Here is a 27,310-nt window from a genome sequence, read left to right as displayed (position 1 = left end):
ACAGCCAGGCCATGTGTGGTGTGGAACTCTTTCCCAGATACTCCATGCAGCTCAGCTTCAGCTGTCTTTTCTACAAGTGCCTGCTTAAGTTACAAGATCTTCAGGGGAAGCTCTTCTCTCTGCCCCACCACTTTCAAAGGCATATCTGATGGGAACGTGGGTATGGACAACCTTGGGGGTTCTTTCCAGACTGTGGACCTCCCTCCTCAAGGAGAATAGGTGGCTCCTTCTGTTGCTGTTCTTCCATCATCAGGTGAAAAACATGCTTTTCTGCCAAGCATTTAGGACATTTAATGATGTCCTAAACATATATCTTATATATATATAAATCAAATATTGCTAACATATATCTTTTAGTTGATTCCCCCTCAGTGGAATGTCACCTTGTCATGGTGAGGATGATAACACGGTACGTTACAATGGCTGTGAGGGCCAACGAAGGCCACAACAGATGAGAGGCTATCGTTTGTTGGGTTAACCATGCCACTGGATCTTAATTTCTTTCTGTGAAGACTGTGTGTTGATCGGGTCTATACTGATCTCCACACATAAAACAAATTCACACACAGGCTTCTTCCTAGAAAAAGAAAAGAAAACTAACGAAATTCCTATAGTGATCAGCAGGTAGCAACAGGGGCAGGACTGTGAAATCTGGACGCCCCTAGTCTACCTAGCAGTTCAAAAGCATGCAGTGCGAGTAAATCAAAAGGTAACACCTCCTGGTAGGAAGGTACGGTGCCTGTGCAGACACATGCCAGCAAAAGATTGGAGAAGGCTACGGCCAAGCAGGCTCCTTCGGTATGGAAAAATGGAACAACAGCACCTTCCCATGGCCGGAAGTTGAGCATCACCTTCAGACGTCGGAAATGGAAAAAAGGGGGAAGACATTTACCTTATTTGTGTATTATATGCTATTGTTTGTGTTAAAAGGCATTGAATGTTTGCCTTGTATGTACTGTAATCCGTTCTGAGTCCCTCCAGGGAGATAAAGCGGAATATAAATAAAGTGTATTATTATTATGTATTATTATGGATATGGCTTCAGTCATTGTACTTCAAGGTCCGAGGCAGTTGAGCAGTTTGGCAGTTGTATCCATGACTGAGCAACCCTATTTAGGATACTCTCTGTTTACCCCATACTGGGAGGGGGCTTGAAAAGGTGCCCTAAACATAGTCTGCCTTTCTTACTTATCCCTGACTGGACTGCTGCATCCAGAGGAGTTATCATTTTCTGACAAAAAATACAAATTAATTTGGAAAGTGGAACGATGGACTTTGTTGGACAACACAGACAATAAACGCCCTGAATGCAGGACTGTTATTTGCAAGAGAGCTGAGGTATTATAATATCGATATAGCAGCACTCCAGGAGACCCACAGAGCAGGAGAGGGACAGCTGAAAGAAGAAAAAGGAGGCTACACCTTCTTCTGGAGGGGACTGGCTAAGCAAGAATGAAGAATACACAGAGTTGGCTTTGCTATCAGAAGTGACTTGGTGAAGCACCTATTGGCATTTTTAATTGTTTTTATTTGCATCTTTTCAAAGTAACAATAAAAGAAAGGGAACATATCAGATGTAAAGGAAAGTAGGAAAGAATGGCGGAGGGGTGGGATGTGCTGAGGTGGGTAGTGAGAGTTGGGGGGGGGGGGTTAGGTAGGGCTGGTGGATGGGGAAATGGGGATTCTGAACCTTGTTGATGGGAAGCTTTGCACCACTGTGGAAATCACCTATCGGACAGATGGCAAACTATTTAATCCCAGAAGGCTAAAAGCCAAAACCAAGGGCACAATCACATATCTTACAGAACTCCAATATACTGATGATAATGTAGTCTGTGCTCATTCAGAAGAGGACCTAAACGCCACTTTGAACACCTTTGCAGAAGCATATGAAAAGCTTGGCCTTTCACTGAACATGGAGAAAACTAAAGTGGCTGTTGACTCTTCCAGCAGTCAACAGCCAATCCCTCTGCAATGCCAGAAATAAAGCTTAATGGTGTAATGTGTGAAAATGTTGACCATTTCTGCTACCTTGGCAGCTACCTCTCCACAAAAGTCAACACTGACACTGAAATACAACACTGAAATACATCTGAGTTCTGCCAGTACAACTTTTTTCAGTTAAGCAGAGAGCGTTTGAGGATTGGGATATTTAGAGGGATACCAAGATGCTTGTTTATAAAGCTATTGTCCTCCCAACTCTGTTATAAATGTGCAAAATATGGACCGTCTTCTGGAAAGATTCCCTCAGTGTTGTCTTTGAAAAATCTTGCAAATCTTTTGGGAAGACAGGTGGACAAAAGTCTGTGTTCTGGAAGGAAAAAGACAACCAGCACTGAAGTGATGATCCTCTGCCATCAACTTTGCTGGACTAGCCACGTTGTCCTATTGCCCGATCACTGTTTCCTAAAGCAGTTACTTTATTCTCAACTCAAAAACAGAAAATTGAATGTTGGTGGACAGCAAAAGAGATTTAAAGATGGACTTAAAGTTAACATGTGGCATTGTTGTTGTTCATTCGTTCAGCCGTTTCCGACTCTTCATGACCTCATGGACCAGTCCACGCCAGAGCTCCCTGTCGGCCATCACCATGCCCAGCTCCTTTGAGGTCAAGCCAGTCACTTCAAGGATGCCATCCATCCATCTTGCCTTTGGTCGGCCCCTCTTCCTTTTTCCTTCCATTTTCCCCAGCATCATTGTCTTCTCAAAGCTTTCCTGTCTTCTCATTATGTGGCCAAAATACTTCATCTTTGCCTCTAATATCCTTCCCTCCAATGAGCAGTTGGGTTTTATGTCCTAAACTTTCCTCCAACACCACAGTTCAAAAGCACCTATCTTCCTTCGCTCAGCCTTCCCTATGGCCCAGCTCTCACATCTGTAGGTGACTATGGGGAATACCATTGCTTTAACTATGCGGATCTTCGTTGCCAGTGTGATGTCGCTACTCTTCATGAGACTGGTCATTGCTCTCCTCCCAAGAAGTAAGCGTCTCCTGATTTCCTGGCTGCAGTCTGCGTCTGCAGTAATCTTTGCACCTAGAAATACAAAATCTGTCACGGCCTCCACGTTTTCTCCCTCTATTTCCCAGTTATCAATCAGTCTGGTTGCCATAATCTTGGGGTTTTTTTTATGTTTAATTGCAACCCAGCTTTTGCACTTTCTTCTTTCACCTTGATTAGAAGGCTCCTCAGCTCCTCCTTGCTTTTGGCCATCAAAGTGGTATCATCTGCATACCTAAGGTTGTTAATGTTTCTTCCAGGAATTTTAATTCCAGCCTTGGATTCATCAAGCCCCGCACATCTCATGATGTGTTCTGCACACAAGTTGAATAGGTTGGTTGAGAGTATACAGCCCTGCCGTACGCCTTTCCCAATCTTGAAGCAGTCTGTTGTTCCGTCGTCTGTTCTTACTGTAGCTACTTGGTCCTTATACAGATTCCTCAGGAGAGAGACAAGGTGGCTTGGTATGCCTATACCACCAAGAACTTGCCACAGTTTGTTATGATCCACACAGTCAAAGGCTTTAGAGCAGTCAATAAAACAGAAATAGATGTTTTACTGAAACTCCCTGCCTTTCTCCATTATCCAGCGGATACTGGCAATTTGGTCTCTCATTCCTCTGCCTTTTCTAAACTCAGATTGTACATCTGGCAACTCTTGCTCCATGTATTGCTGGAGTCTTCCTTGCAGGATCTTGAGCATTGCCTTACTAGCATAAGAAATAAGTGCCACTGTACGAAAGTTTAAGCAGTCTTTAGCATTTCCCTTTTTTGACATGGGGATATAAGTTGATTTTTTCCAGTCTGATGGCCATTCTTGTGTTTTCCATATTTGCTGGCATATGGCATGCAACACCTTGACAGCATCATCTTTCAAGATTTCAAACATTTCAGCTGGGATCTCATCGTCTCCTGCTGCCTTGTTGTTAGCAATGCTTCTTAAGGCCCATTCAACCTCACTCCTCAGGATGTCTGGTTGTAATTCACTAAACATACCATCAAAACTATCCTCGACATTATTATCCTTCCTATACAGATCTTCTGTATAGTCTCGCCACCTTCTCTTGATCTCTTCAGCTTCTGTTAGGGCCCTATGGCATAGACACTGAGAACTGGAAATCCCTAGTCCTTGAGCTGGAGGTCAGTTGTTAGCAACAGTGCTATGGATTTTGAAGCGGCATGATTAGAGAGGGAAAGGGAGAAAAGTATCAAGAGCATACTCCCTAGAGTACATTTGACAACATTCATGAGGGGGAAAAATTATTTTTGTATTCCTGGATGCACCAAAAACATTTCAGGGAAGGGGGTGTATGTGGTCTATGTGGTCTGTGAGCAACATTGTACCTTCCCTTATCTAAACATTCCTCCTCTCTCTCAACCCCCCCCCCCCCCCGCGACTACAGTGGCAAGAAAAAAAAATCCTCTGAAACTGAAATTTAGATTTGAGTTATCAGCATCTTTGGTGTCAATCTTTAATACTGTCTAGCTCTAATTCAGCAGAGGATTTGTCTACAGTCCTAAGAGTACAGACAGAAAGAATAGTACTACCTTGCTGGCATGCCTTTCTGCAGAACAAATATATCTTAACATATGACTCTAAATGGGAAGAATGCAAGAGAGTACATCAAAAAGATTTCAGGACTTAAGAGGAGAGATAGCAAGTGTCGCTGGAAAAAATGGAACAGGTGTATTAAGAAGACAGCTTGAATACACATAATCCATTTTTATAAACATTATGTTTCTGCCTTCCTGTATCTGATTGCCTTCACAGGTAGGAAGTGTAGTGCTGGAAACTGCAGAACATTCCCAGTGAGATGAAGCATTGAATACATTTGTAGCATAATAAATAACAAATGGAATGAAAGGATAACCAAGATTTATATTCTCTGCGAGTAGCTTCAGGCAAGAATTATAATTCAATGCAATTTTCACTCACACTATGAAAAAGAGAAAGTATTGCTGCATACGTCATTTCAAGACAAAGACAGATTTAACCTTTTAATGATATGAGTCTGCGTTTTAGTCCCATTTCACACTGTTGAGGATTCAGCTTTCAATAATGGTGTGAGTTAAAGCTTCCACAATGCAACTAAAACATGACGCTATCAACATTGTCCCTGCCTTCATGCATTCATATGCTTAACCTTCTCCTTATGAGAAAAAAAAAACAGACAAAAAGATTAAAGGCAGAATTGCAAAACTCTTTTGGAGATGGGAGAAAGACATTTTGTAGTTTTTTTTAGAGCTTTATTTCAGAGGAAGGTGTGGCAACCCACATTTGAGTGTTTATTGACTAATAAAATCCTATAAAATTTTAATGGTGTCACCTAAATTGACGGATAACCTAAAGGCACATTAATATTAACACTGACAAAAAAAAATCTAGAATTGAATGTTTCACACTGAAACAGAAACACTTTGAAGGAAAAATATGTCATTTTTTTTCTGAGAGCCTTTCCCAGAAGGAAAAAAAAGAGAATTTAGATGGACACATTCAATTCTCTTCATTTTATTCCCAATACTGTAGGCATCACCATACATAAATGTGCACTTCAACTTTTTATTTAAGTCATAGCCATTGTTATCATTTGAATGCTAGCTTTCCACAAATAAGTGTATCACCCACCCATCCCAAATCCTCTAGTTCAACATGTCAATAAGTTACTATTAATGAACAAACCTCATTTTAAGTATACATCAGTAATTTTAATTATACAGCCGTTTCAAATGAAAACACGGAGTGACTCCAGATTTCCGTTGTAAGATCAATTAAAATCATGGCTAAAGAGATATCATCTCTAAACCGTTAGAGAATGACCTCTCTGAAAGCTCTTCACATTTTTTAAAAGAAGTGTTTTGTAAGACAAAAAAAATGACATTGATCTCTTAGTGAACAGCAGGGTCCCAAGTGCTCAAGGAAACCAGATACTGTGATGTTATTTCAATAGCAGAGAAGGAAGATGTTGGAGAATTTCCATCTTTATGATGGGAGAAAGAAAGCTAAATTTTAAAACCACCCAATTGTTCAGAGAAACAGCAAAAGCAGGCATAAAGACAGAAGGACAATGGCAGAGGTGGATCTTAGGAATTCTTTTGTTCGAGCTGAGCTCCAGCATGCTCTATTTTTAGAAACTATCTCCTTTAGAGGAAAAACAGAGCAATTTATCTTCCTTCTGATGAGCACAACTATAATATGCGCTACACGAGAGACCTCATTTCTTAGAAGCAGCACAGGATGCATTTAATGTCTTGATCTTAGCAGGCTAACATTTTACCCTCTATGGTAATCCAAAATAAACTTTGCTTCTGAATGCTAAGAATGGGAGACCTGGGCTTTTAGAAAAGAACAAAATAAATGCATTCAGCATCACTATGTTCCTGACTTGGCCAGAGGTTCAAACAGACATTACAGTTTATTTGCAAAATATTCCCATTGTATAAATACTGTAACTTGGTGTATTAGTCAGAGAAAGTAAAATTTACATAAGTGAATTTAAAATTACAGAGTAGCACAATTTATGCATCAGTTAAATAGTAATGTTCAATAAGTACTTGCAAGCAGAGTGCTCACAGGTAAGGCTCTGAGTGCCCCTTTTGGCACACATACCATAGGTTCACCACCGCTACCCTAAGGGAACAAAGTACAGGAAAATAAACATGGAGTACTATAAATAATATAACAATTTTGTTTTTAATAGTACAACAACTATATTCATATTATAGTTGCAAAAAATATTAGACCAATGTAAAATTATTTTTTCTAATGTGTCCAAACATTCAACAAAAACCCCAGTCCCCCAATGAAATAAACAATGAATATACAGAAATTATAAACTACCATGAATGAAATCTGAACCATGGTCAGATTCTCAGATGCCACTCACACTTTTTCAGTGAGTTTATGAAGTTGTTATGTCAGCTCAGGCCCACCTTCTTTAAAGATTTCAGCAGGGATTCCATCAGGTTCACTGCCTTTGTTATTTTTTAGTGGTTAATGACTTTGCTGATTTCCTCCAAATAGGCAGTGCTAAATGCTCATCTCTGGTTTGTTGTTGAGGGATTTGCAGGATAACCTCTTCGGCCATGTTGAAACTGCAGTTAAGGAGGTTATGGTAGTGCTCTTTCCATCGTAATGCAATGGATTTTTGTCCTTTAGAAGTCTGGTTTCATCTGATGAACGTAGAGGGTGTATGCCATAATTTGGTGGAACGTTGTGGCTCTAAAGAATCCCCATGCACTGTGGACACCTGCAAAGTGTTGGATTTCTTGAGCCTTTTCTAATGTTCTTATGTTTTCTGGTTCTTCTTTGGACCTCAGATTTACAGTAGGGTAGATCTTTTTTCTTAGCAGCACAGTTGATGTCTCTTTGTCATATTTCAAATTTTCTTTTCAGTTAAATGTTGGATCTAATGATTGGATTATTGCAATGCGCTCTATGTGGGGCTGCCCTTGAAAATGGCTCGGAAATTCCAACTGGTCCAACGGGCAGCAGCCAGGATGCTGACTGGGGCCCCTTATAGAGAGAGGTCAACTCTCCTGTTCAGGGAGCTCCACTGGCTGCCATTTATCTTCCGAGCCCAATTCAAGGTGCAGGTGCTCACCTACAAAGCCCTAAACGGTTTGGGACCTGCCTACCTGCGTGACCGCATCTCCATCTATGAATCCACACGTTCACTTCGGTCATCTGGTGAGGCCCTGCTCGTGGTTCCACCTGCGTCACAAGCGCGTCTGGTGGGGACACGAGACAGGGCCTTTTCTGTGGTGGCCCCCCGACTCTGGAACACCCTCCCTAAAGATCTTAGACAGGCCCCTACTTTGGCAGTCTTCAGAAAGAACTTGAAGACCTGGCTGTTCCGATGTGCCTTTCCAGATTAGGAATCTCCATTAACAAGTCCTCAAAGCACGTTAGTAGAAATAGATTACTGCACACCACACTCTGCACTTGCCCCATAATCCTTGTATACCTCCTGCCACATCAGCACTTTTAATCTTGTACCCACTACTCTGGCCTGGCCCAGTTTTATTATGTCCTGATGTATTGTTTATTGCATGTTGTCTTAATATTGCTTTAACTGTTTTTAATTTGCGTTTGGTGTTATATTGTTTGTGTTGTGTTGAGGCCTTGGCCTTTGTAAGCCGCATCGAGTCCTTCGGGAGATGCTAGCGGGGTACAAATAAAGTTAATAAATAATAATAATAATAATAAATAATAATCTTGTTATTCTCATCATCCAGTATTGATGTTTCTTAGTTTGGTATCCAATGGTTTGTTTACAGGCTGTAATGATAGAGGTCTTCAGTTTATTCCAATGTTCCTCAGCATTTTCAGGATGTTCCATAGGTAGATGATCCTTGAGTTTTGTTTGGAGAAGGGATAATTTAGAAGGCTCTTCAAAGGGTTGTGTGTTCATTTTACACCTTATCCTTCTTCCCCGGAGTCTACATTTGGGAGCAATCTTGGTAGCCACCATGGATCGAATTAATTGGTGGTCTGTTCAGCAGTCATCAGCATTTGTCATGGCTCTTGTGAGACAACTGACACAATAGTCTGCCTACAAATATCTGTTCCTTGGCACTTTACTCCATGCATCTGAGGAAGTAATCTTCAAAAGGTATGCTACTTAGGTTTTAAATGCATCATGGTGTTATTGTTTTTAGTGTTTTATTGTTTTGCTTGATGTTTTATTATTTGCTTTATGAGTTTTACTGTTGTATTTGTATGCTGTTGTTTTGTTGGTGGCCTTGGCCTTTGTAAGCTGCATCGAGTCCTTCGGGAGATGTTAGTGGGGTATAAATAAAGTTAATAAATAAATAAATAAATAATAAATACTAGCTTATTTCTCTTAGTCCCAAAGGTACAACAAGATCTCTTTGTATTTTGATTAACTTTTCCATGCTATTTCAAATTCTTGTATCAATGTTTCAGTTAAAGAAATAATGTTCAGGATTACATCTACGTTGTTAACTGAGGTATAGCTGTAATTAATTATATTATATTGATTTTTTTAATTAATTAGTATTTAAGTATGCATATTTGTTAAGGTGCTGTTTGTTATATTTGTAAAATGTTTCATGTGTGCATATTTCCATTTAGAAATATGTAATACTTTAAATTTAAATAAAATTTTAAAATAAAACAACTATCTATGATAGCTTTTACAGTTTGATACATTGTAAAAAAAGTAACAGGAATTAATTACTATTTAAAAGTAAAAAAAATCTGAACTCTGGAAAATCGTTTTGCCGAGCTCTGGGAATGGTGTTTAAATTTTAAGCAGTGCAGTTTAGGAAGTGAGCAGGAAGCATACGGAATTTAAAATAAAAATGTTTGAAGAAAAATGTGCTCTAAATGGAAGACATTGTTTATGATCAACAGCAAAAATACATTTGAAACATCAGCAAAGCTATCCAAGCATTCTTAAAAATGAAAATCTAGTTCAAAGTGTGCACAAGGGAATATTTGCCACACTGGTTTGTAAATAATAATAACTGTACACCATAGCATTGATTTTGTTTAAAAAGGATAAGACAGCCAGAGGCACAATACTATATTTTTCCTGCATTACATTTTTCTGTGAAGAAGCAGTTTCCTTCACAAAAGTACTTTTTGGGATAAGACATTGTGATCCCATACAACACCTAAAAAAACATTTTACATTAATATTTCTAAAAACCTGCTCACACTCAATGGGTTTAAAATTACATGTTGCCACTGGAATGCATGGAGGGAAGTTGTGTGCACCACACACGCTCATGCTTCCCATCTGATTTCCCTCGGCTAGAGCTGGGTGATGCGGGGCATGGGGCGCCAGGTTCCCCATGGCCCTCTATGAAACGGAGCACCTCCAGTGGATGTCTGATGAGGTAGATAGTCTTATCAAAGGAATAACCTCCTGCAACTGTGATTTATTAGTAATATTATTTATGTGTGTGCATTCAGCCCATAGCAGACATTTTTTTTCTTTAAGGCTTTCAGAAATGGATCTGGCAGGGTAGCAAGATATTAGAAAGCAACTGTGTCTCATAACGAAACCATGATATGTTCATAGCTCATCAACACTAGATGCATATTTGTGGAGAAGGCTTGTATATGGAGCATTCAATTCTTGCTCCTCCATGGTCAGAGAACCTGTTCTTTGTCAGATTTTAAATCTAAATAGTGCTAACTCAAAAACAATTGCAAGTTCCTCTCAGAAAGAAGCTACAGAGACAGCTGCTAAGAAGAAAGAGCTATGAGTTTATGAAAGAGATCCTTGTGAGCTGACAGTCAGAGCCTTTAAAATGCTGGCAGATCAGAAGGAGACTCAGTGTGACATCAGATGAAAGCAAGCAAGTTCTTTCAGTCAGCAGAACACAGATTATGAGAGCACTCTTCTCACTTTCAGCAGGCTAACTTGAATACCTCCCTCTCCATCAGATCACTACTGGGGCTGTCTCACCCTTTCCCACTATTATAAAGAATACATTTGGGAAAAGGCTTGGCACCACTTTCTACAAGTCATTTCCCATGTTATTCTGTTTAGATTTCACAACAGGATAAATAAAGTTCACATCTGTCTCTACATGTTAACCAATGTATTGAATTATTCCTATGGCTCATATACAATGAATCTAGAGCCCCATTTCACCATTACCTGTATCGCCAGGTTCCCTTCTGAAGCAAGGAGGAACACAGCATAAGAGAAACAAAGGTCATTGCTAAGCTTATCAAAAGTGTAAGTGAGCCAACACAGAATTTACAAAGCTTTTCTACTATTTGTGGTAATAATCAGAAGATCTAACTGTGCACAGAAAAGATAACAAATATCACTGTTAGACTATAACAGGTAAATTAAATATATAGGAACATATATATTATTGTAATAATATCATTTGGGGATTTATATGTTATGGCAGTCAGTGGGGTTACACAAGGGAGCAATTTGTATTATTCTGTTTTCATGTTGGATATTTGTAGCCCACTTTTCAAGGCAAAAAGCCTTGGCAAAGCAGATTACAATATAAGTGGCTGACAAGTGAATATAGCATTGGGCGCAAAAGATATGAAAGGAAATGAGTTCATTTTAAAGACAATAAAAATGGTTGGAACTGCAGTCCACAGCTTTACATTTTTAACATGTCAGTAGTAGAGGCTGCCTACAAATACTGAAACTACAGATTTGTGTAGTTTCAGTACGAACGACGAATCCGATGCTCTAAAGATCAACACACCGTAGGAACCTGGAATGTAAGATCTATGAGCCAGGGCAAATTGGATGTTGTTATTGGTGAGATGTCAAGACTAAAGATAGACATTCTGGGGGTCAGCGAACTGAAATGGACTGGAATGGGCCACTTCACATCAGATGACCACCAGATCTACTACTGCGGACAAGAGGAACATCGAAGAAATGGAGTAGCCTTCATAATTAATAAGAAATTTGCTAAAGCGGTGCTTGGATACAACCCAAAAAATGACAGAATGATCTCAATTCGAGTGCAAGGAAAGCCTTTCAACATTACAGTGATCCAAATATACGCCCCAACCACAGCTGCTGAAGAAGCAGAAGTAGATCAGTTCTATGAGGATCTGCAGGAACTACTGGATAATACACCAAAAAGAGACATTATTTTCATTACAGGAGACTGGAATGCCAAGGTGGGAAGTCAAATGACAACAGGGATCACAGGCAAGCATGGTCTGGGAGAACAAAATGAAGCGGGACGCAGGCTGATAGAATTTTGCCAGGAAAACTCGCTGTGTATAACGAATACTCTCTTCCAACAACCTAAAAGACGGCTTTACACATGGACCTCACCAGACGGTCAACACCGAAATCAGATTGACTACATCCTTTGCAGCCAAAGGTGGCGGACATCCATCCAGTCAGTGAAAACAAGACCTGGGGCTGACTGTAGCTCAGATCACGAACTTCTTATTGCCCAATTTAGAATAAAACTAAAGAGATCAGGGAAAATACACAGACCAGTTAGATATGATCTCACTAACATTCCTAGCGAATATACAGTGGAAGTGAAGAACAGATTTGAAGGACTAGATTTAGTAAACAGAGTCCCAGAAGAACTATGGACAGAAGTCCGAGACATTGTTCAGGAGGCGGCAACAAAGTACGTCCCAAAGAAAAAGAAAACCAAGAAGGCAAAATGGTTGTCTGCTGAGACACTGGAAGTAGCCCAAGAAAGGAGGAAAGCAAAAGGAAACAGGGATAGTAAGGGGAGATATGCCCAGTTAAATGCGCAATTCCAGAGGTTAGCTAGAAGAGATAAGGAACTATTTTTAAATAAGCAATGCATGGAAGTGGAAGAAGACAACAGAATAGGAAGGACAAGAGACCTCTTCCAGAAAATTAGAAACATTGGAGGTAAATTTCAGGCAAAAATTGGAATGATAAGAAACAAAGATGGCAGGGACCTAACAGAAGCTGAAGAGATCAAGAGAAGGTGGCGAGACTATACAGAAGATCTGTATAGGAAGGATAATAATATTGAGGATAGTTTTGACGGTGTGGTGAATGAATTAGAACCAGACATCCTGAGGAGTGAGGTTGAATGGGCCTTAAGAAGCATTGCTAACAACAAGGCAGCAGGAGACGACAGGATCCCAGCTGAACTGTTTAAAATCTTAAAAGATGATGCAGTCAAGGTGATGCATGCCATTTGCCAGCAAATATGGAAAACACAAGAATGGCCATCAGACTGGAAAAAATCAACTTATATCCCCATACCAAAAAAGGGAAATGCGAAAGACTGCTCAAACTTCCGTACAGTGGCCCTTATTTCTCATGCCAGTAAGGTAATGCTCAAGATCCTGCAAGGAAGACTCCAGCAATACATGGAGCGAGAGTTGCCAGATGTTCAGGCTGGGTTTAGAAAAGGTAGAGGAACGAGAGACCAAATTGCCAATATCCGCTGGATAATGGAGAAAGGCAGGGAGTTTCAGAAAAACATCTACTTCTGCTTCATTGACTATTCTAAAGCCTTTGACTGTGTGGATCATAATAAATTGTGGCAAGTTCTTGGTGGGATGGGCATACCAAGCCACCTTGTCTCTCTCCTGAGGAATCTGTACAAGGACCAAGTAGCAACAGTCAGAACTGACCACGGAACAACAGACTGGTTCAAGATTGGGAAAGGCGTACGGCAAGGCTGCATCCTCTCACCCAACCTTTTTAACTTGTATGCAGAACACATCATGCGATGTGCGGGGCTGGATGAATGCAAAGCTGGGGTGAAAATTGCTGGAAGAAACATTAACAACCTCAGATATGCAGATGACACCACTCTGATGGCCGAAAGCGAGGAGGAGCTGAGGAGCCTTCTAATCAAGGTGAAAGAAGAAAGCGCAAAAGCTGGGTTGCAGCTAAATGTCAAAAAAACCAAGATTATGGCAACAAGAATGATTGACAACTGGAAAATAGAGGGAGAAACCGTGGAGGCCGTGACAGACTTTGTATTTCTAGGTGCAAAGATTACTGCAGATGCAGACTGTGGCCAGGAAATCAGAAGACGCTTACTTCTTGGGAGGAGAGCAATGTCCAATCTCGATAAAATAGTAAAGAGTAGAGACATCAGACTGGCAACAAAGATCCGCCTAGTCAAAGCCATGGTATTCCCTGTAGTCACCTACGGATGTGAGAGCTGGACCTTAGGGAAGGCTGAGCGAAGGAAGATCGATGCTTTTGAGCTGTGGTGCTGGAGGAAAGTTCTGAGAGTGCCTTGGACTGCGAGAAGATCCAACCAGTCCATCCTCCAGGAAATAAAGCCCGACTGCTCACTGGAGGGAAGGATACTAGAGACAAAGTTGAAGTACTTTGGCCACATCATGAGGAGACAGGAAAGCCTGGAGAAGACAATTATGCTGGGGAAAGTGGAAGGCAAAAGGAAGAGGGGCCGACCAAGGGCAAGATGGATGGATAGCATCCTTGAAGTGACTGGAATGACCTTGAGGGAGCTGGGGGTGGTAACAGCCGACAGGGAGCTGTGGCGTGGGCTGGTCCATGAGGTCACGAAGAGTCGGAGACGACTGAATGAATGAACAACAACACAGATTTGTGTAAAGAGAAGAATTTCTCTTATTAAGAACACAATAAAACCAACAGGTTGCATATAAGAAAATTTCCTGGGCCCCAGCCATATCGTAGAACTCTAGAAAACCTAAATAGTGAAACATCATCTATTGCAATAAAGTCATTCTATCCATCACCCTATCAGTTTTATTCACAGTAATTAGTATCAATTATGAATAGATTTTCTTTATTACACTTTAGACTACAAAAGAGTATGTGTAAGTACAAAAGACATGTGCTCCTTATTAGTACAACCAGGCATCATCACTGCCCAATAGATGCTTAGTGAATCAGCATGACTGTAATTGAAAAAATTATACTGCTAGTGCTTGTACTCTTTTCTTTAAAAAGTTTTGCTCATCAAAACCTCTTTGAAACTTAACAAATGCAAAAAATTTAGTACACAAAGGGATCTTGCAGTACATTTTATTGGGTCTACTGAGCAAATGGTCTAAAAAGTTAAAATACCACATAACAATATATAGAATCATAGAGTTGGAACAGACCTCGTGGGCCATCCAGTCCACCCCCTTCCAAGAAACAGGAAAAATATGATCTTAGAAGCAAGAATATTTTGTGTACAAAAATGAAAAAGTGTTTTTTTTTTTCACCTTCGTGCGGGGAGATGAGTCAAGGGAAATTTTATAATAGCAAAAATTGTATTCGCAAAATTAGATATAAATTGCATATGAAAATTGTTTATTTTATTATTTATTTATTTATTTATTTATTTCCAGCATTTCTACCTCATCCTACTCAACCCCCCCGGGGGGTGGATGGGGGGCCGGACTCAGAATGGCTCACACTCAGCAGCAATTCGATGCTGTAGCATACAAACAAATACAACAATATAACAACAGTTTAAAACAATAAATAAATTATTAAGTTAAAAACAATTAAAAACATTTGTCAACCATTAGCATTATGTAACATGAAATGTACATCTATGATTAAAAAGTGAAAACCTTTCATAAACCAACTTTACTTCATCAGATGCACAGGCTGACCTACAAAAGCTTAAGTTTCCCATTTCTTTCTCTCAGTTATTTTCTAAGATATCAAAAGCTCACTTTGAATTCTCATACAGTACAGCTACTATATCTGCTGGCGATATGTTCTAAGACAAACAAACACCCATTGATTCCCAAAACTGTGGATAATAGCAAATGTTGCATTTTGATGCTATCTGGAGAGGCTGACAAATATTTTCGGCAAGGGGGGGGGGGGGAAGGGAATATCTTGAAGTATGGGTAAGTGGACCCTGTGGGTATCATCACATCTGTGGATAAGGGAATGTACTGTATTCCAAACTAATGTGGTTATTTCTTCAAAAAGATTAGACAGACAATGGCTAGGATATTGGTGGCTAAGTCAACAATACAAATACTGTAGGACAAAAACTACATGAGTTATAGTTATTTGTAACTATAACTTATAGGTGTCAGCAGTGGCTACGAGGGCCTTTGCACAATTAAAACTTGTGCACCAACTGCACCCATACCTTAAGAAGCCAGACTTGGCCATGGTGGTTCACATCTTGGTTACATCCCGCTCAGATTACTGCAACGGGCTCTACGTGGGGCTGTCCCTGAAGAGTGCTTGTAAACTTCAATTGGTCCAAAGAGCTGCAGCCAGGTTACTTACAGGAGCTGGACCCAGACAGTGGACAACCCCTCTACTACAGCACCTGCATTGGAAGGTGCTGGTTTTGACCTTTAAAGCCCTAAAAATTTCAGGTCCAACTTACTTATCTGACCACATCTCCTCACACCAACTGGCCCACTATTTAAGATCTTCTGGTGAGGCCCTACTCTCCCTTCCACCACCGACTGACATTGACGAGGGAAAGGGCATGTTTATAAACTGGAACAAAGTGCAATATAATCTGACATGATGCCACAAGAATGTGAATGTATATTATTGTTGTTTTAAACTGTTTATTTTATGATGTTTTATACTTATTATCAATGTATTTGGATTGTTGTTTACATGATTTTAATATGTTGTAAGTTGAATTGTGTCCCGCAAGGGAGAAAAGTGGGATATAAAGATTTATTTATTCGTATGTAACCAGGGGCTTTCAGGTTTTTGAATTGCAAGGAAAGAAAATAACTTCCATATCAGAATTTATGTCCTACCATTGCAAGAACATTCAAGAAGTTGATCTGAGTTCTATCCGAACCAAAATATTTGGAAATATTCTATCCAGTATATCTATTATGCATACTACATACTTGTTTCTTTATAAGACTTGGCATATGAAAAACATCAGCAGCAGTAAGGAGTACCATTTTACAGACAGACATTTGAAGAGTTTCCACTCAAGCATGAACTCATAGCTGTGTGACAAGAAAAAATGGGGCTCTCAATATCAAGAGATCATAGCAGTAACATGGCTACAAATACTCTATCTCCCAGATAACACCTTATCAAACAGTATTACAGTTTTTGTTGAATGAGTTTCATTTAATGACTTTAATATTTTCAAAATGTCTTTTTCTGTCTTGTGCTATCTGGACAATTCCCAGTCAGGTTTTAGCAACAGTTATAGACAGCAGCTTCAGCCTTGAATATCCTCTGTGCAAACCATCCAACTGCCTAGAGCTTTACTATAAAGGCCACAAAATTCCATCTCTGATTCTTAAAAGAAATGCTGACATGTGAATCTGAAGATATGTCCCCTGCAGATTTTTCTCACTATCCAAGAGAACATGTCCAGTAATAAACTCTAAGAGAACAAACACAATTAACATTTAACAAAGGGGAAGACATGCAAGCCTGCATTCAGTTCTGCAACCAACCTGCAGACAAAGATCTACATGAAAGTCTGAACATCTGTATATGTGTGCATGGATACACACATTTGCAATTGCACAAATGTGTGTATGCATGTATGAGCCAGAATGACAAGCATTAGCCAGTTCTTCTAGTGTTCCGAAATAATTTTCCAGGAATGGGATACACGGTATTCTGATTCACACAGGAGTAGTAATATAATTTGTACTTCGCCTTCTGCTGAGCGTGAAATGACCTGAGTGTAGCAATTAAATTAGCTGCTAAATGGAAAGTCAACACTTATGTAAAGCTTGTTGATTTAAATGGTCTACTCTAGCTATTCCCAAAAGGATATCGCATATTGATGGGGATAGCATTTAGGACTTGCAAACATGCGTCTTTTTGCAAAAAAATGTGAGTGTAAAGGGTTTGTTCAGTGCTAGTCTTTTGAAAGAAGATGCTCTAACAACTCTTTACCTTACCATGATTTATTCAGTGCATGATTAGGTCACTGAGTACTTTACCTTACACACATCTTATAATTCTTATAGCCTTTTAAGTCCCGTAAAATGGTGCAGTAAAATGGTGTCCCTTATATAAAATGCCAAAATCCAGGTTTGTTTTATGGATTAAAGAAAATATATAATCAATGGATTGTTGAATCTGTGGATGCAGAATCCATGGATAATGAGGGCCAGCTGTACTACAATCTTCTAGATATTACAAAGAAGTCTCACTTACTTCTATCAGCCCCATCTGTTTTCAGCACACGAACTACTCCCAAGACACTCTACTACCTGACATAATTTGTCTCATTTCATCCAAAATACATATAGCACTCAAAAGCAAGTTATTTTCAAATCCAAGACACAGAATCCTATAAACCTCATCTCTGGAAGTAAAAAACAATCAAAAACAACATATACAATTATTTGCTATCCTTTTATGATAAACCAGAATATATTCCTTAAAAGAGACACCTCATTCTTCCCTGAAAGAAGGGGGAATCCTGCTTGGCACTGTCTATTTGTGGTGGAGTGTGATGGAATCTACCTCTCTGGATTGTTATCATTGTCATCTGTCAGGAGTACCTTAACTGTGTTTTCCTGTATGACAGAATGGAGGTAAACTGGGTGGTCCTTATTTTCTCTTTCAATTATATGAATCTTTGATTCTACTAATCTACATTTTCTGTTCTTTCAGAAGAACTACTCAAATGGAACCTTTGTGTATCTAACAAATGACAGGAGCTTGCTCAAGCACTTCACCAATAACATGCACACATACCTCACAAAGGTCCTCCCTTGCCAGAAAGTGCAGGTTCTCACTAAAATATTACATGGACAAAAGATAGGGGTAAGCATATGAGTGAAGACATGCCTATACACGTACATTCATACAGAGGAATGAATTGTAATTGCGCTATATTCTGTTTTTATTGGTAGATCATGTACAATGCATAAATTATGGCAAAGACCCCAAGAAACAGCTCTTGGATCAAAAGAGCACTGACGAATTTATCTTCTTTTTAACAGTTTTCTTTTATAATTCGGATATCTTAAAACAAAATATCAAGGATGACAACTAGTGGGCATATAAAGTAATTGGTTGACACATAGATGTTGCAAATGTGCTTTCAAGATTCTGCCAAACTCCAGCTGGTCAGGAGTATCTTCAAAGATTCTGTCATAAGGTCTAGTGTTGACTTGTTCCCCTTCTTGAATAATCATATCCAGTCCCATAGGGTAAATGCCTCCAGAAGCAGAACAGCCTTTAAAAAGAAGATTGTGTTTGACATGAAAGTCTCTGACAACCAAAAAGAAACTGAAGATAAAGCTTTGGCAACTGCTCCCACTGCTTGGACATAGGAGTGGGGTGGAAGTCTGTAGACTCCTAATGTCCAACAAATAGATGATTAGTGTGAGAAACTGGTGTTTGTGGATGTGAAACAGCATAAAGGAAAAGGGGCAAAACCCGTCCACTCCTAGAACATTCTAGTGTCAGTTCACTATTTCTTTTAGGATAGAAAAAGGATCCTCTGCAAAATTGAGGTGATTGGGGGTTCAGAAAAGAGCCCCGAGGGCAGCATGCAGCTCCAGAACTACACTTGCACATCCCTGCTCTATAGATACTTCTTGAAGTGCTGCTCTGTTCCCATTTGTTTGTGGCTGCACAGCTGACCATGCAGAACAACAAAGGAATTTCAGCTACAGAGAAACAGAGAAAAAAAACAGACCAGGCAAAAGAAAAAAATGGCCCCTTATTTGTTATACTTTTTACTTTAAACAATCTCAACTGTAGCCTCATTAACTTCACATACAGCTTTCTTGTACATGCAGAAATTTTATGCATTACACTCAACACATTTCAAGATTGTTATAAGGCATGCGCTACTTTAATTTTTTTAAAGTACTCTTATCGTGAGCTGTGCTGGTACTGCAGTACCAGGAGCTCGAACTATATTTTCTTTCTGTTATCTGTTTGCAGTCATAGAGCAAGCCACCTGTCCATCATAATTAAGCTTTGGTTCCACCCCTTGCTCAGGGCTCTGGGAGGGAAAGGAGCCATTTTTTGGGCAGTCTCACATAAGGAAGCTAAACTATAGGATGTAGACCAGCTCGTCCCGTAGAAAAGCTTCTTTTCTCAAGAACATCCGGGGAAACAGAAACAGAAATTCCAGGGGAAAGGTCCCAAAGCTCTGGCTGAGAGCTATCAGCCTCTCAGCCTCACAGCAATCAGAGGGAAAACAGCCCTGAAGTTTTCAAAGAATTCTCAGAGGGAGGACAGCATTACAGATCCACTGAACTCCAGCTGAAATATCTACCAGCCTCGGCTGGTAGGTCTACTCGATACCGAGACGCATTTGGAATCGGTATTAGGACCCACACCGATGAGGCATAGATAGTAAACAGCCTGGGAGAGGTTAAATAGGGTTTTTTCTTACAGAGAAAGTACAGTTAATCAAAGTCAGGTACCAGTCCATTGAGGACTAAACTAAGAAAGCCCTGAAGTGTTGTTTAAACCATTGAAGATTTGTTGTTTGTTCCATAATAAAGACTTTGTTGTATCCTTAAAGACTCTAAAGACCATCACTTCAGAAAAATCCCTGAGAATCTCTCTTTGAGGCCCCCTGGCTTCCACTGGGCTTAAAGTATACGTCCTATAGAAAAGACAGCTGTTACAGGCCCAGCGCGCGACAGAACATGAGCAGTTAAACAAAATCTTCTGTAAAAACAAAATCAATTCATTGATATTTCTAAGGTTTAGCTTTAGCTATGATTTTATGGTATTATTGTAATATAACAAACTTGTGACATAGATATTCAACTCTATACATATTTATTAGAAAATGAGTTTAATTTATGTGAAATCAAGAAAAAAATAAAAAGAAAAGAAAGAGGTAAAGAACAGCCATGGCAACTAATAAATTGTAAAAGAGGCTAAGTATTCAACCTGACATTCTGTAAATTCCTATGTAACATCGCTATAATACACTTTATGGCAACATTGTGGTGGCTTTTAAATATAAGAGGAACTACAGGGAAATGTTTTTCTTATTACTGCTCAAATACATAGTAAGGTAAAGGTTTTCCCCTGACATTAAGTCCAGTTGTGTCTGACTCTGGGGGTTGGTGCTCATCTCCATTTCTAAGCCTAAGAGTGGGCGCTGTCCGTAGACACCTCCAAGGTCATGTGGCTGGCATGACTGCATGGAGCGCCACTGCCTTCCCATCGGAGCAGTACCTATTGATCTACTCATGTTGCATGTTTTTGAGCTGTTAGGTTGGCAGAAGCTGTGGCTTACACTGGGAGCTCACCACACTCCACGGTTTCAAACCGGAGACCTTTCAGTCAGCAAATTCAGCAGCTCAGTGGTTTAACTCACTGTGTCACTGGGGGCTCCTGCTCACATACATACCACATAATATTTTTCATTAACCTCAATCTTCCATTGTTTCTGGCTCCTTTTCCCCATATTTGTCAGACCCACTGTATGACATCTATATATATAAAAATGGAAAGGGCGTTCAACAGGACAGCAAAATGCGAAAAAAAACCCGACGAAAACTCACCAAATTTGCCGTGCACATACCTCAACCCACAAGGTACGCACAACGCGAATCAAAATTCCAAACAACATTTAAACAAACTCACAATTACAAAAACCAACTGAGCATGTGCAGTGCCCAGGGGAGGAAGTACACACGCAATGCACTCTGGGAACTGTAGTTCTAGGGAAGGAAGGACGGAAATTAGGGGAAGGGGTGTAAATAGCAAGGAAGGAAGAAAAGTGGGAAGGGGAAGGGAAGGTGTAGGAAGGAAGGAAGGAAGGAAGGAAGGAAGGAGAAGTTGAGAAGGTATATGAAACAAGAAAGGAAGAAAAGAAAGAAGAAAGGGAGAGAAGGAGGATGGGAAAGAAGGGAGAAAGGAAGGAAGAAGAAAGGAGGGAAGGGAAGGTGTATGAAGGAAGTAAGGAAGGAGAAGTTGAGAAGATATATGGAAGAATAAAGGAAGGAAGGAAAGAAGAAAGGGAGAGAAGGAGGATGGGAAAGAACGGAGAAAGGAAGGAAGGAAAGAAAGGGAGGGAGGGAAGGTGTATGAAGGAAGGAAGGAGAAGTTGAGAAGGTATATGAAAGAAGAAAGGCAGGAAGGAAAGAATAGAGAGAGAGAAGGAGGATGGGAAAAAAGGGAGAAAGGAAGGAAGGAGGAAGGGAAAGAAAGATAGAAAAAAGAAGAAAGGGAAGGGGAAGGGAAGGTGTCAAAAGGAAGGTAGGAAGGAAGAAAGGAAGGTGAATTTGGGAAGGAGAAGAGAGGAAAAAAAGCGAAGGAAGAAGAGAAAGGAAGGGAAAAAGAAAGAAAGAAAAGGAAGACTGGAAGTCAAGAGCGAAGGAAGGAAGGAAAGAGATAGAGAGGGAAGAAAGGAGAGAAAGAGGAAGGAAAATAAAAAGGGAGGAGGAAGGAAAGAGGAAGAAAAGGAAGGAGGAGAGAAAGAAAGAAAAAAGAGAAGGGAGGAAAGACGGAGCAAAGGAAGAAGAGAAAGAAGGAGAGAAAGAGGGAGGGAAGGAAAGAAAGAGAAGGAAGGATGGGAGCAAAAAGCTAAGGAAGGAAGTAAACAGGTAGAGAAGGAAGAAAGGGAAGAAGAAAAGGAAATGAAGGAAGGACTGAAAGAAGGAGAGAAAGAGGGAGAGAAGGTTGGCCACAGCAACGCGTGGCAGGTAAAACTAGGTTTTTATATTTGTTCATCTAGTGCTTTATTGCAGTGTCCCTGATCTAATTACTTCATGGCGGACAGGCAGTGCACCAAAGAGTCTTATCAATTAGTCAGCCATCAGAACATCTTGGATGACAGGGTAAAAAATGTACCTATTCAACTATGGAACTCTGAATAAACGCTGAATATTGTTTTAATTTTTAACAAAGCCATTCACCTGCACAGCTGCGCACTACTGCTCTAATGACTATGAGGTTGATTTGATGTGACAAATCAAACTAGGAGGTAACATTTTCTTCTTCGAGTCCAATTCCTCATTCAGGAAAAAAGTGTGTTCCACCATATGTTTTTTGCCTATACCTCTCATTAGCTGTGGCTAGCTTAAGCCAATGATTGAGAACCTGAGAAAATACAGCACAAAAATGTCTGGATGGCCACAGTTGGTCAGCCTTGGTTACAGTGTCTGTTCAAGTTACTCATTTTTCTTTTACTTTCTCATCTTCTTAAAATATACTAGGAAGCCAACAATGCAATCTACAAAGAAGTTAGCCCCAAGAAATTAAATGGTGATGACTCACAGGTAAGTAGAATGAAGTACACTGGGGAAAGAATGCAAAACAAGATGTGCTTGAGATAAGACAGCTGAGATAGTACAGTACTGAAATACATTTATTTTTGTACTAGTCTGGAGTGAAGGTAAAATAATATATTTTGATGGGGGAGAATATTTGGAAGAAAAGGGTTAGGGTTTTTTTACTCCTCTTTATGCAAAATTACAAAAAACAGCTTTTGATCCTATATTGCTATATCAGTTAAAACTTCAAACCAAATGAATCTATAATATCACTCCCATTAAGAGTCTATGCCAGTACAATGCTACAGAAGTACGTCATCTGGAAAATACTGTAATAAAGGATATTAATAGAGATGGGAAAGATTGAACTAAAATAGACACTAGATCAGGAAAAAAAACATTAAAAATAGCAACAAAGCTAACATAGACATACTGAACTACACTTTAATAATTAATTCTCTCCAATTATTCACCCACTGTCTGTGCATGTATGCTATTACCTGTGAGGGATGCTATGGCTTCTTTCACTACAAAGGCTTGACACAGGAATGGAAATCATGCAGCTCTGGATTTTATTTCACAGTTGGCTGCATAGGTTAAGGCAACTGGCACATATAGTTGGACAATAGAAGGACTGCATTATTACCATCGCTGGTCAAGCAGATATCTTTGCAGTAAAGCTCTACCAGACAAACTGAACAAAGTAGTAATGATTTGATAAGATTTGATAAAAATTGTGCAGGTCTGCTTCCTGCAAGCTGTCTGTCTCTCAACAAGAAAGAGTTTCAAGCTGCTGTGTTCTTGCCAATGAAGGTTTCCTTTCCAGAATAGTTCTGCAAAAAAAATTACCTTATTAGGTTCTTGTGGGTTTTTTCGGGCTATAGAGCCATGTTCTAGAGGCATTTCTCCTGACGTTTCGCCTGCATCTATGGCAACGTCAGGAGAAATGCCATGTTATAGGGCCATGTTCTAAAGAACATGGCCCTATAGCCTGAAAAAACCCACAAGAACCTAGTGATTCCAGCCATGAAAGCCTTCGACAATACAATTTACCTTATTACTTGCTTTTGTGGCTGGTTTAATTTTTTTAAAGGCAATTCATTACACGTGATCCTATGTCATACTGACATTAATTTTGAGCTGTCCTAACTAGAAATTATGCTACACAGATTTCCCCAGAATCCCAGCTGTTATCAAAACTTGGTCAGACTTGAACTTGTAGTATGTTGTTGTTCAGCGCTTTCAAATTATTTCTGATTTATAGCTACCCATCTTAGAGGTTTCTTAGCAAGATTTGTTCTGGGATTTGCCTTTGCCATCTTCTGAGACCGAAAGAATGTGACTTGCCCAAAGTCACCTAGTGGATTTCCATGGCCAAGATGGGATTGGAACTCCAGTCTCCCAGTGTCCTAGTCCAACACTTCTACTAGCCACACCCTACAATATGTACTTCCAAAAATAAGAACACAGCTATGTGTTGAAGGAATATCAATGGAACAATATTGCATATTGGGGTCGGTGGTGGTTATTCAGGAACATAAATAGCTTAATCAAGGCAGGTTAAAACTTCTGTGCAGCAGAAGATTATGCTAGGATAATGAAGTGAAAGAAAGAAAGAATCTTGTGAGATTGGTTTAGTCTGCAGTCCTGAATAAACTTGCTAGAGAATAGATCCCATTGGGCATAGTAGGACTTACGTCTCAATGAGTATATTCTGGATTACATTATTACAATTCTTCCATCACCCATCTGTAGAACTACCTATGTGTTTGGTGAAGGGTTCTCAAGTATCTATAATTCAATAAAGCAACTATTCAGGTAATGGACTAAACAGATAAGAGATAATTTGCCAAGCAGCACTGTTCGACAAGCAACCTGAAGGCTTTGTTCACATGGTCATATAATATGTCCTGAAAACAACTGTATAATCCATTTCGCCTGCATCTATGGCAGGCATCCCTAGAGGTTGTGACCTCACATCCTCTGAGGAGCCTGCCATAGATGCAAGTGAAACGTCAAGGAGAGAATGCTTCTAAAACATGGCCACATAGCCCGAAAAACCTACACAATCCAGTGATTCCAGCCATGAAAGCCTTCAACAATACATTAATCAATTACTCTTTGTTTCACTACTGGAATGTCCCATCTACAGCCAAAACAGACAATATATCAGTCGCCTGTCTTTTTTCCTTTATTATATTTCATAAGATCTGGCTAGATTTTCAGTATAATGACAGGCTATACAACAGAAATGAGTTAATTTTCCATAAAAGCAGTCAATATGTGAAATTTAGTTTCTGAGCAAAGCCTCCAGGAAACTTTCACTTTGAAAACTAAAACAATACATTTTGAAATTCTAAATAACCAGGAAGTGTATTTTTAATGCTTTGCATATTCCTTTGCCTTATTTTATAAATAAACAAAAGCACAGCAAAACAGGCAAAAAAACCCCCTGACTAATATATCTAGATGTGCAAATCATACAAGGTTTGAGGAGGACTTTGATTTATTTACATAGAGACAGATACACCCATCCCAACTACCTGATAGCAGGCTATTCACTTTTACAAGCATCCAGTTCTGACACATTTCACACAGTAGCCCCAACAGTAATAGATGGCACCACACTGCCCCTCTACCAGGCCTTTGTACCTGCACTTTCACAAGTTCAAAATACAACACTTTGAGAGACGAGAAAATAAAATATCCTCATAACAAAATTCCAACTGAGAGAAAACACATGCAAACAAAATTCACAGCAATATGTGGAAATTTATTGATGAGATTTCTATCCTTTCTCTCTTGATCCACTAACAGCACTCAAGGTAGCTAACAACAACATCCAACAGAGAAAGTATAGTTAATAACGTAAAGCAAATTGCTGTAATTAAAACCTAAAATGAAAAGCATTTAAAAACAAATATATAAGTGTGGGGAGGAAACCCAGCACACACCTGAATTTAAAACCCCTATTACTCTACCTTCTTTGCTGAGAATGGAGCAATAAAAACAAAACTGAAAAGCCAGAATCTTCTGATTTTTAAAACTGTTAGAACTACAAACATTTGATGCCTTTCCTTTTTTGGAGTCACATACATTAACTGTATATCTGATCCCCATAAGTGTCTGTGCTTGATGATCCTAAATTCTTTAAAAGGAAAACTTTAGAACATGAATGAACTTAGATTCTTACGCTCCCCTGGAGAACTATTACTGAAGAGGAAAACTGCAGATGTATTGTATTTTAAATCATTTCAATGTATTTCTATTTTGTGCACATTTCTCAAACAAGCAATAGGAGCAGAAGATTGGAATTTTAATTTGCTGTGTTTTTAATTGTTCTGTTGGGCTTTACCCCATGTAAGCAGCCCTGAGTTCCTTCGGGGATATGGAGGCGGGATATAAAAATAAAGTTGTTGCTGTTACTGGCAAACCACATGAGAAGCTGAAAGTGTGGCATCTGTAGCATCCATCACATAAAGTCTCTATTTCATATATTTATTTATTTATTATTTATTTCATATATTGGTTTAGGCATAGTTTCTATTGTGTATGCCAGGGGTCCTCAAAATTTTTAAACAGAGGGCCAGGTCACAGTCCCTCAAACTGTTGGAGGGCCAGATTATAATTTGAAAAAAATACATGAATGAATTCCTATGCACACTGCACATATCTTATTTGTAATACAAAAAACACTTAAAAACAATAAATAATTAAAATGAAGAATAATTTTAACAAATATAAACTAATTAGTATTTCAATGGGAAGTGTGGGCCTGCATTTGGCTGATGAGATAGGACTGTTGTTGTTGTTGTTGTGTCCTTTCAAGTTGTTTCAGACTTAGGTTGACCGTGAGTGAGGGCCGGGTAAATGACCTTGGAGGGCCCTATCTGGTCCTCGGGCCTTAGTTTGAGAAAAAGGGGGGGGGAGTTTAGGAGGAACTGAGAGGGAAAAAATGAGCGTTTTAAGTTTTGGAGAGGAGTTGATAGTTTAGGGTTTGAAGAGAAAGAGAGTTTAGAAGTGGAGTGGTGTTAGAGTTAGAGAAAAAGGCCTAAGTTTGCCAGGAGTTTGCTAGGAAGGTAGCTAAAGCAAACTTACAGCTAATAGAAGGTTAGCTGGATAGTAGCTGGATAGAATCAGGCTAGATTTATCTGGGCTACTGAAGGATCTCTGGCAGAGACACAGTCCTGTTGGAATTCTTGTTTTGTTTTGGAGGGAGAGAAGAAACTCTTTTGTAACAAAGATAGAACCATTCTTGTAACCATCATGCTTTTAAGACACAACTTTCTGTAACAGCCAAGATATTGAAGCACTTGTACCCGTTCTATATAATAAACTTTGTTATTTATTGTTCATCTAAACCTGACTCAAGTGTCCCTCTATACTTGAAGATTTCCAAAGTAACTTTAATCAGTTTTGAAGAAACTAATGGTGGAAGCATTGATTAGTGATCTGAATAGATCTTTATGATTTGGTCTCCAGCAATTGAGATCGATCAGCTAGATTCTTTACAAATGGTGCCAGATGGTGGGATTGATTTATTCGTTTTTTAACTAATTGGTTCCAGCGATGCCGGATCTGATTTAGCCGATCCTTTATAATTGGTGGCAGCAATGCGGGATTGATTTATCCGTTCTTTATATATGCGATACCCTTCCTTGAAAATAATCTGTTGTAGAGTTTAT

At 39.5% G+C, this 27,310-nt stretch overlaps 1 protein-coding gene across 17 annotated transcripts in view; it reads right to left on the bottom strand.

The window, feature by feature from the left end:
* Window positions 1-27,310, bottom strand: part of WIZ (WIZ zinc finger) — a 71,090-nt gene that overhangs the window by 30,964 nt on the left and 12,816 nt on the right. The window contains exon 2 of one of the 17 annotated variants that reach the window (XM_060764449.2): window positions 10,633-10,652. The exons of the other annotated variants lie outside the window; for them this stretch is intronic. The gene's annotated coding sequence lies outside the window, so the exon portion shown is untranslated. The remainder of the gene's footprint in view (window positions 1-10,632; window positions 10,653-27,310) is intronic. 17 annotated transcript variants of the gene reach the window in all.

Source organism: Anolis sagrei, chromosome 2 (genome assembly GCF_037176765.1).
Source record: "Anolis sagrei isolate rAnoSag1 chromosome 2, rAnoSag1.mat, whole genome shotgun sequence".
NCBI lineage: Eukaryota > Metazoa > Chordata > Lepidosauria > Squamata > Dactyloidae > Anolis > Anolis sagrei.
The sequence above is the reverse complement of the archived record's forward strand: the minus strand, read 5'-3'. Positions and strand labels throughout refer to the sequence as shown.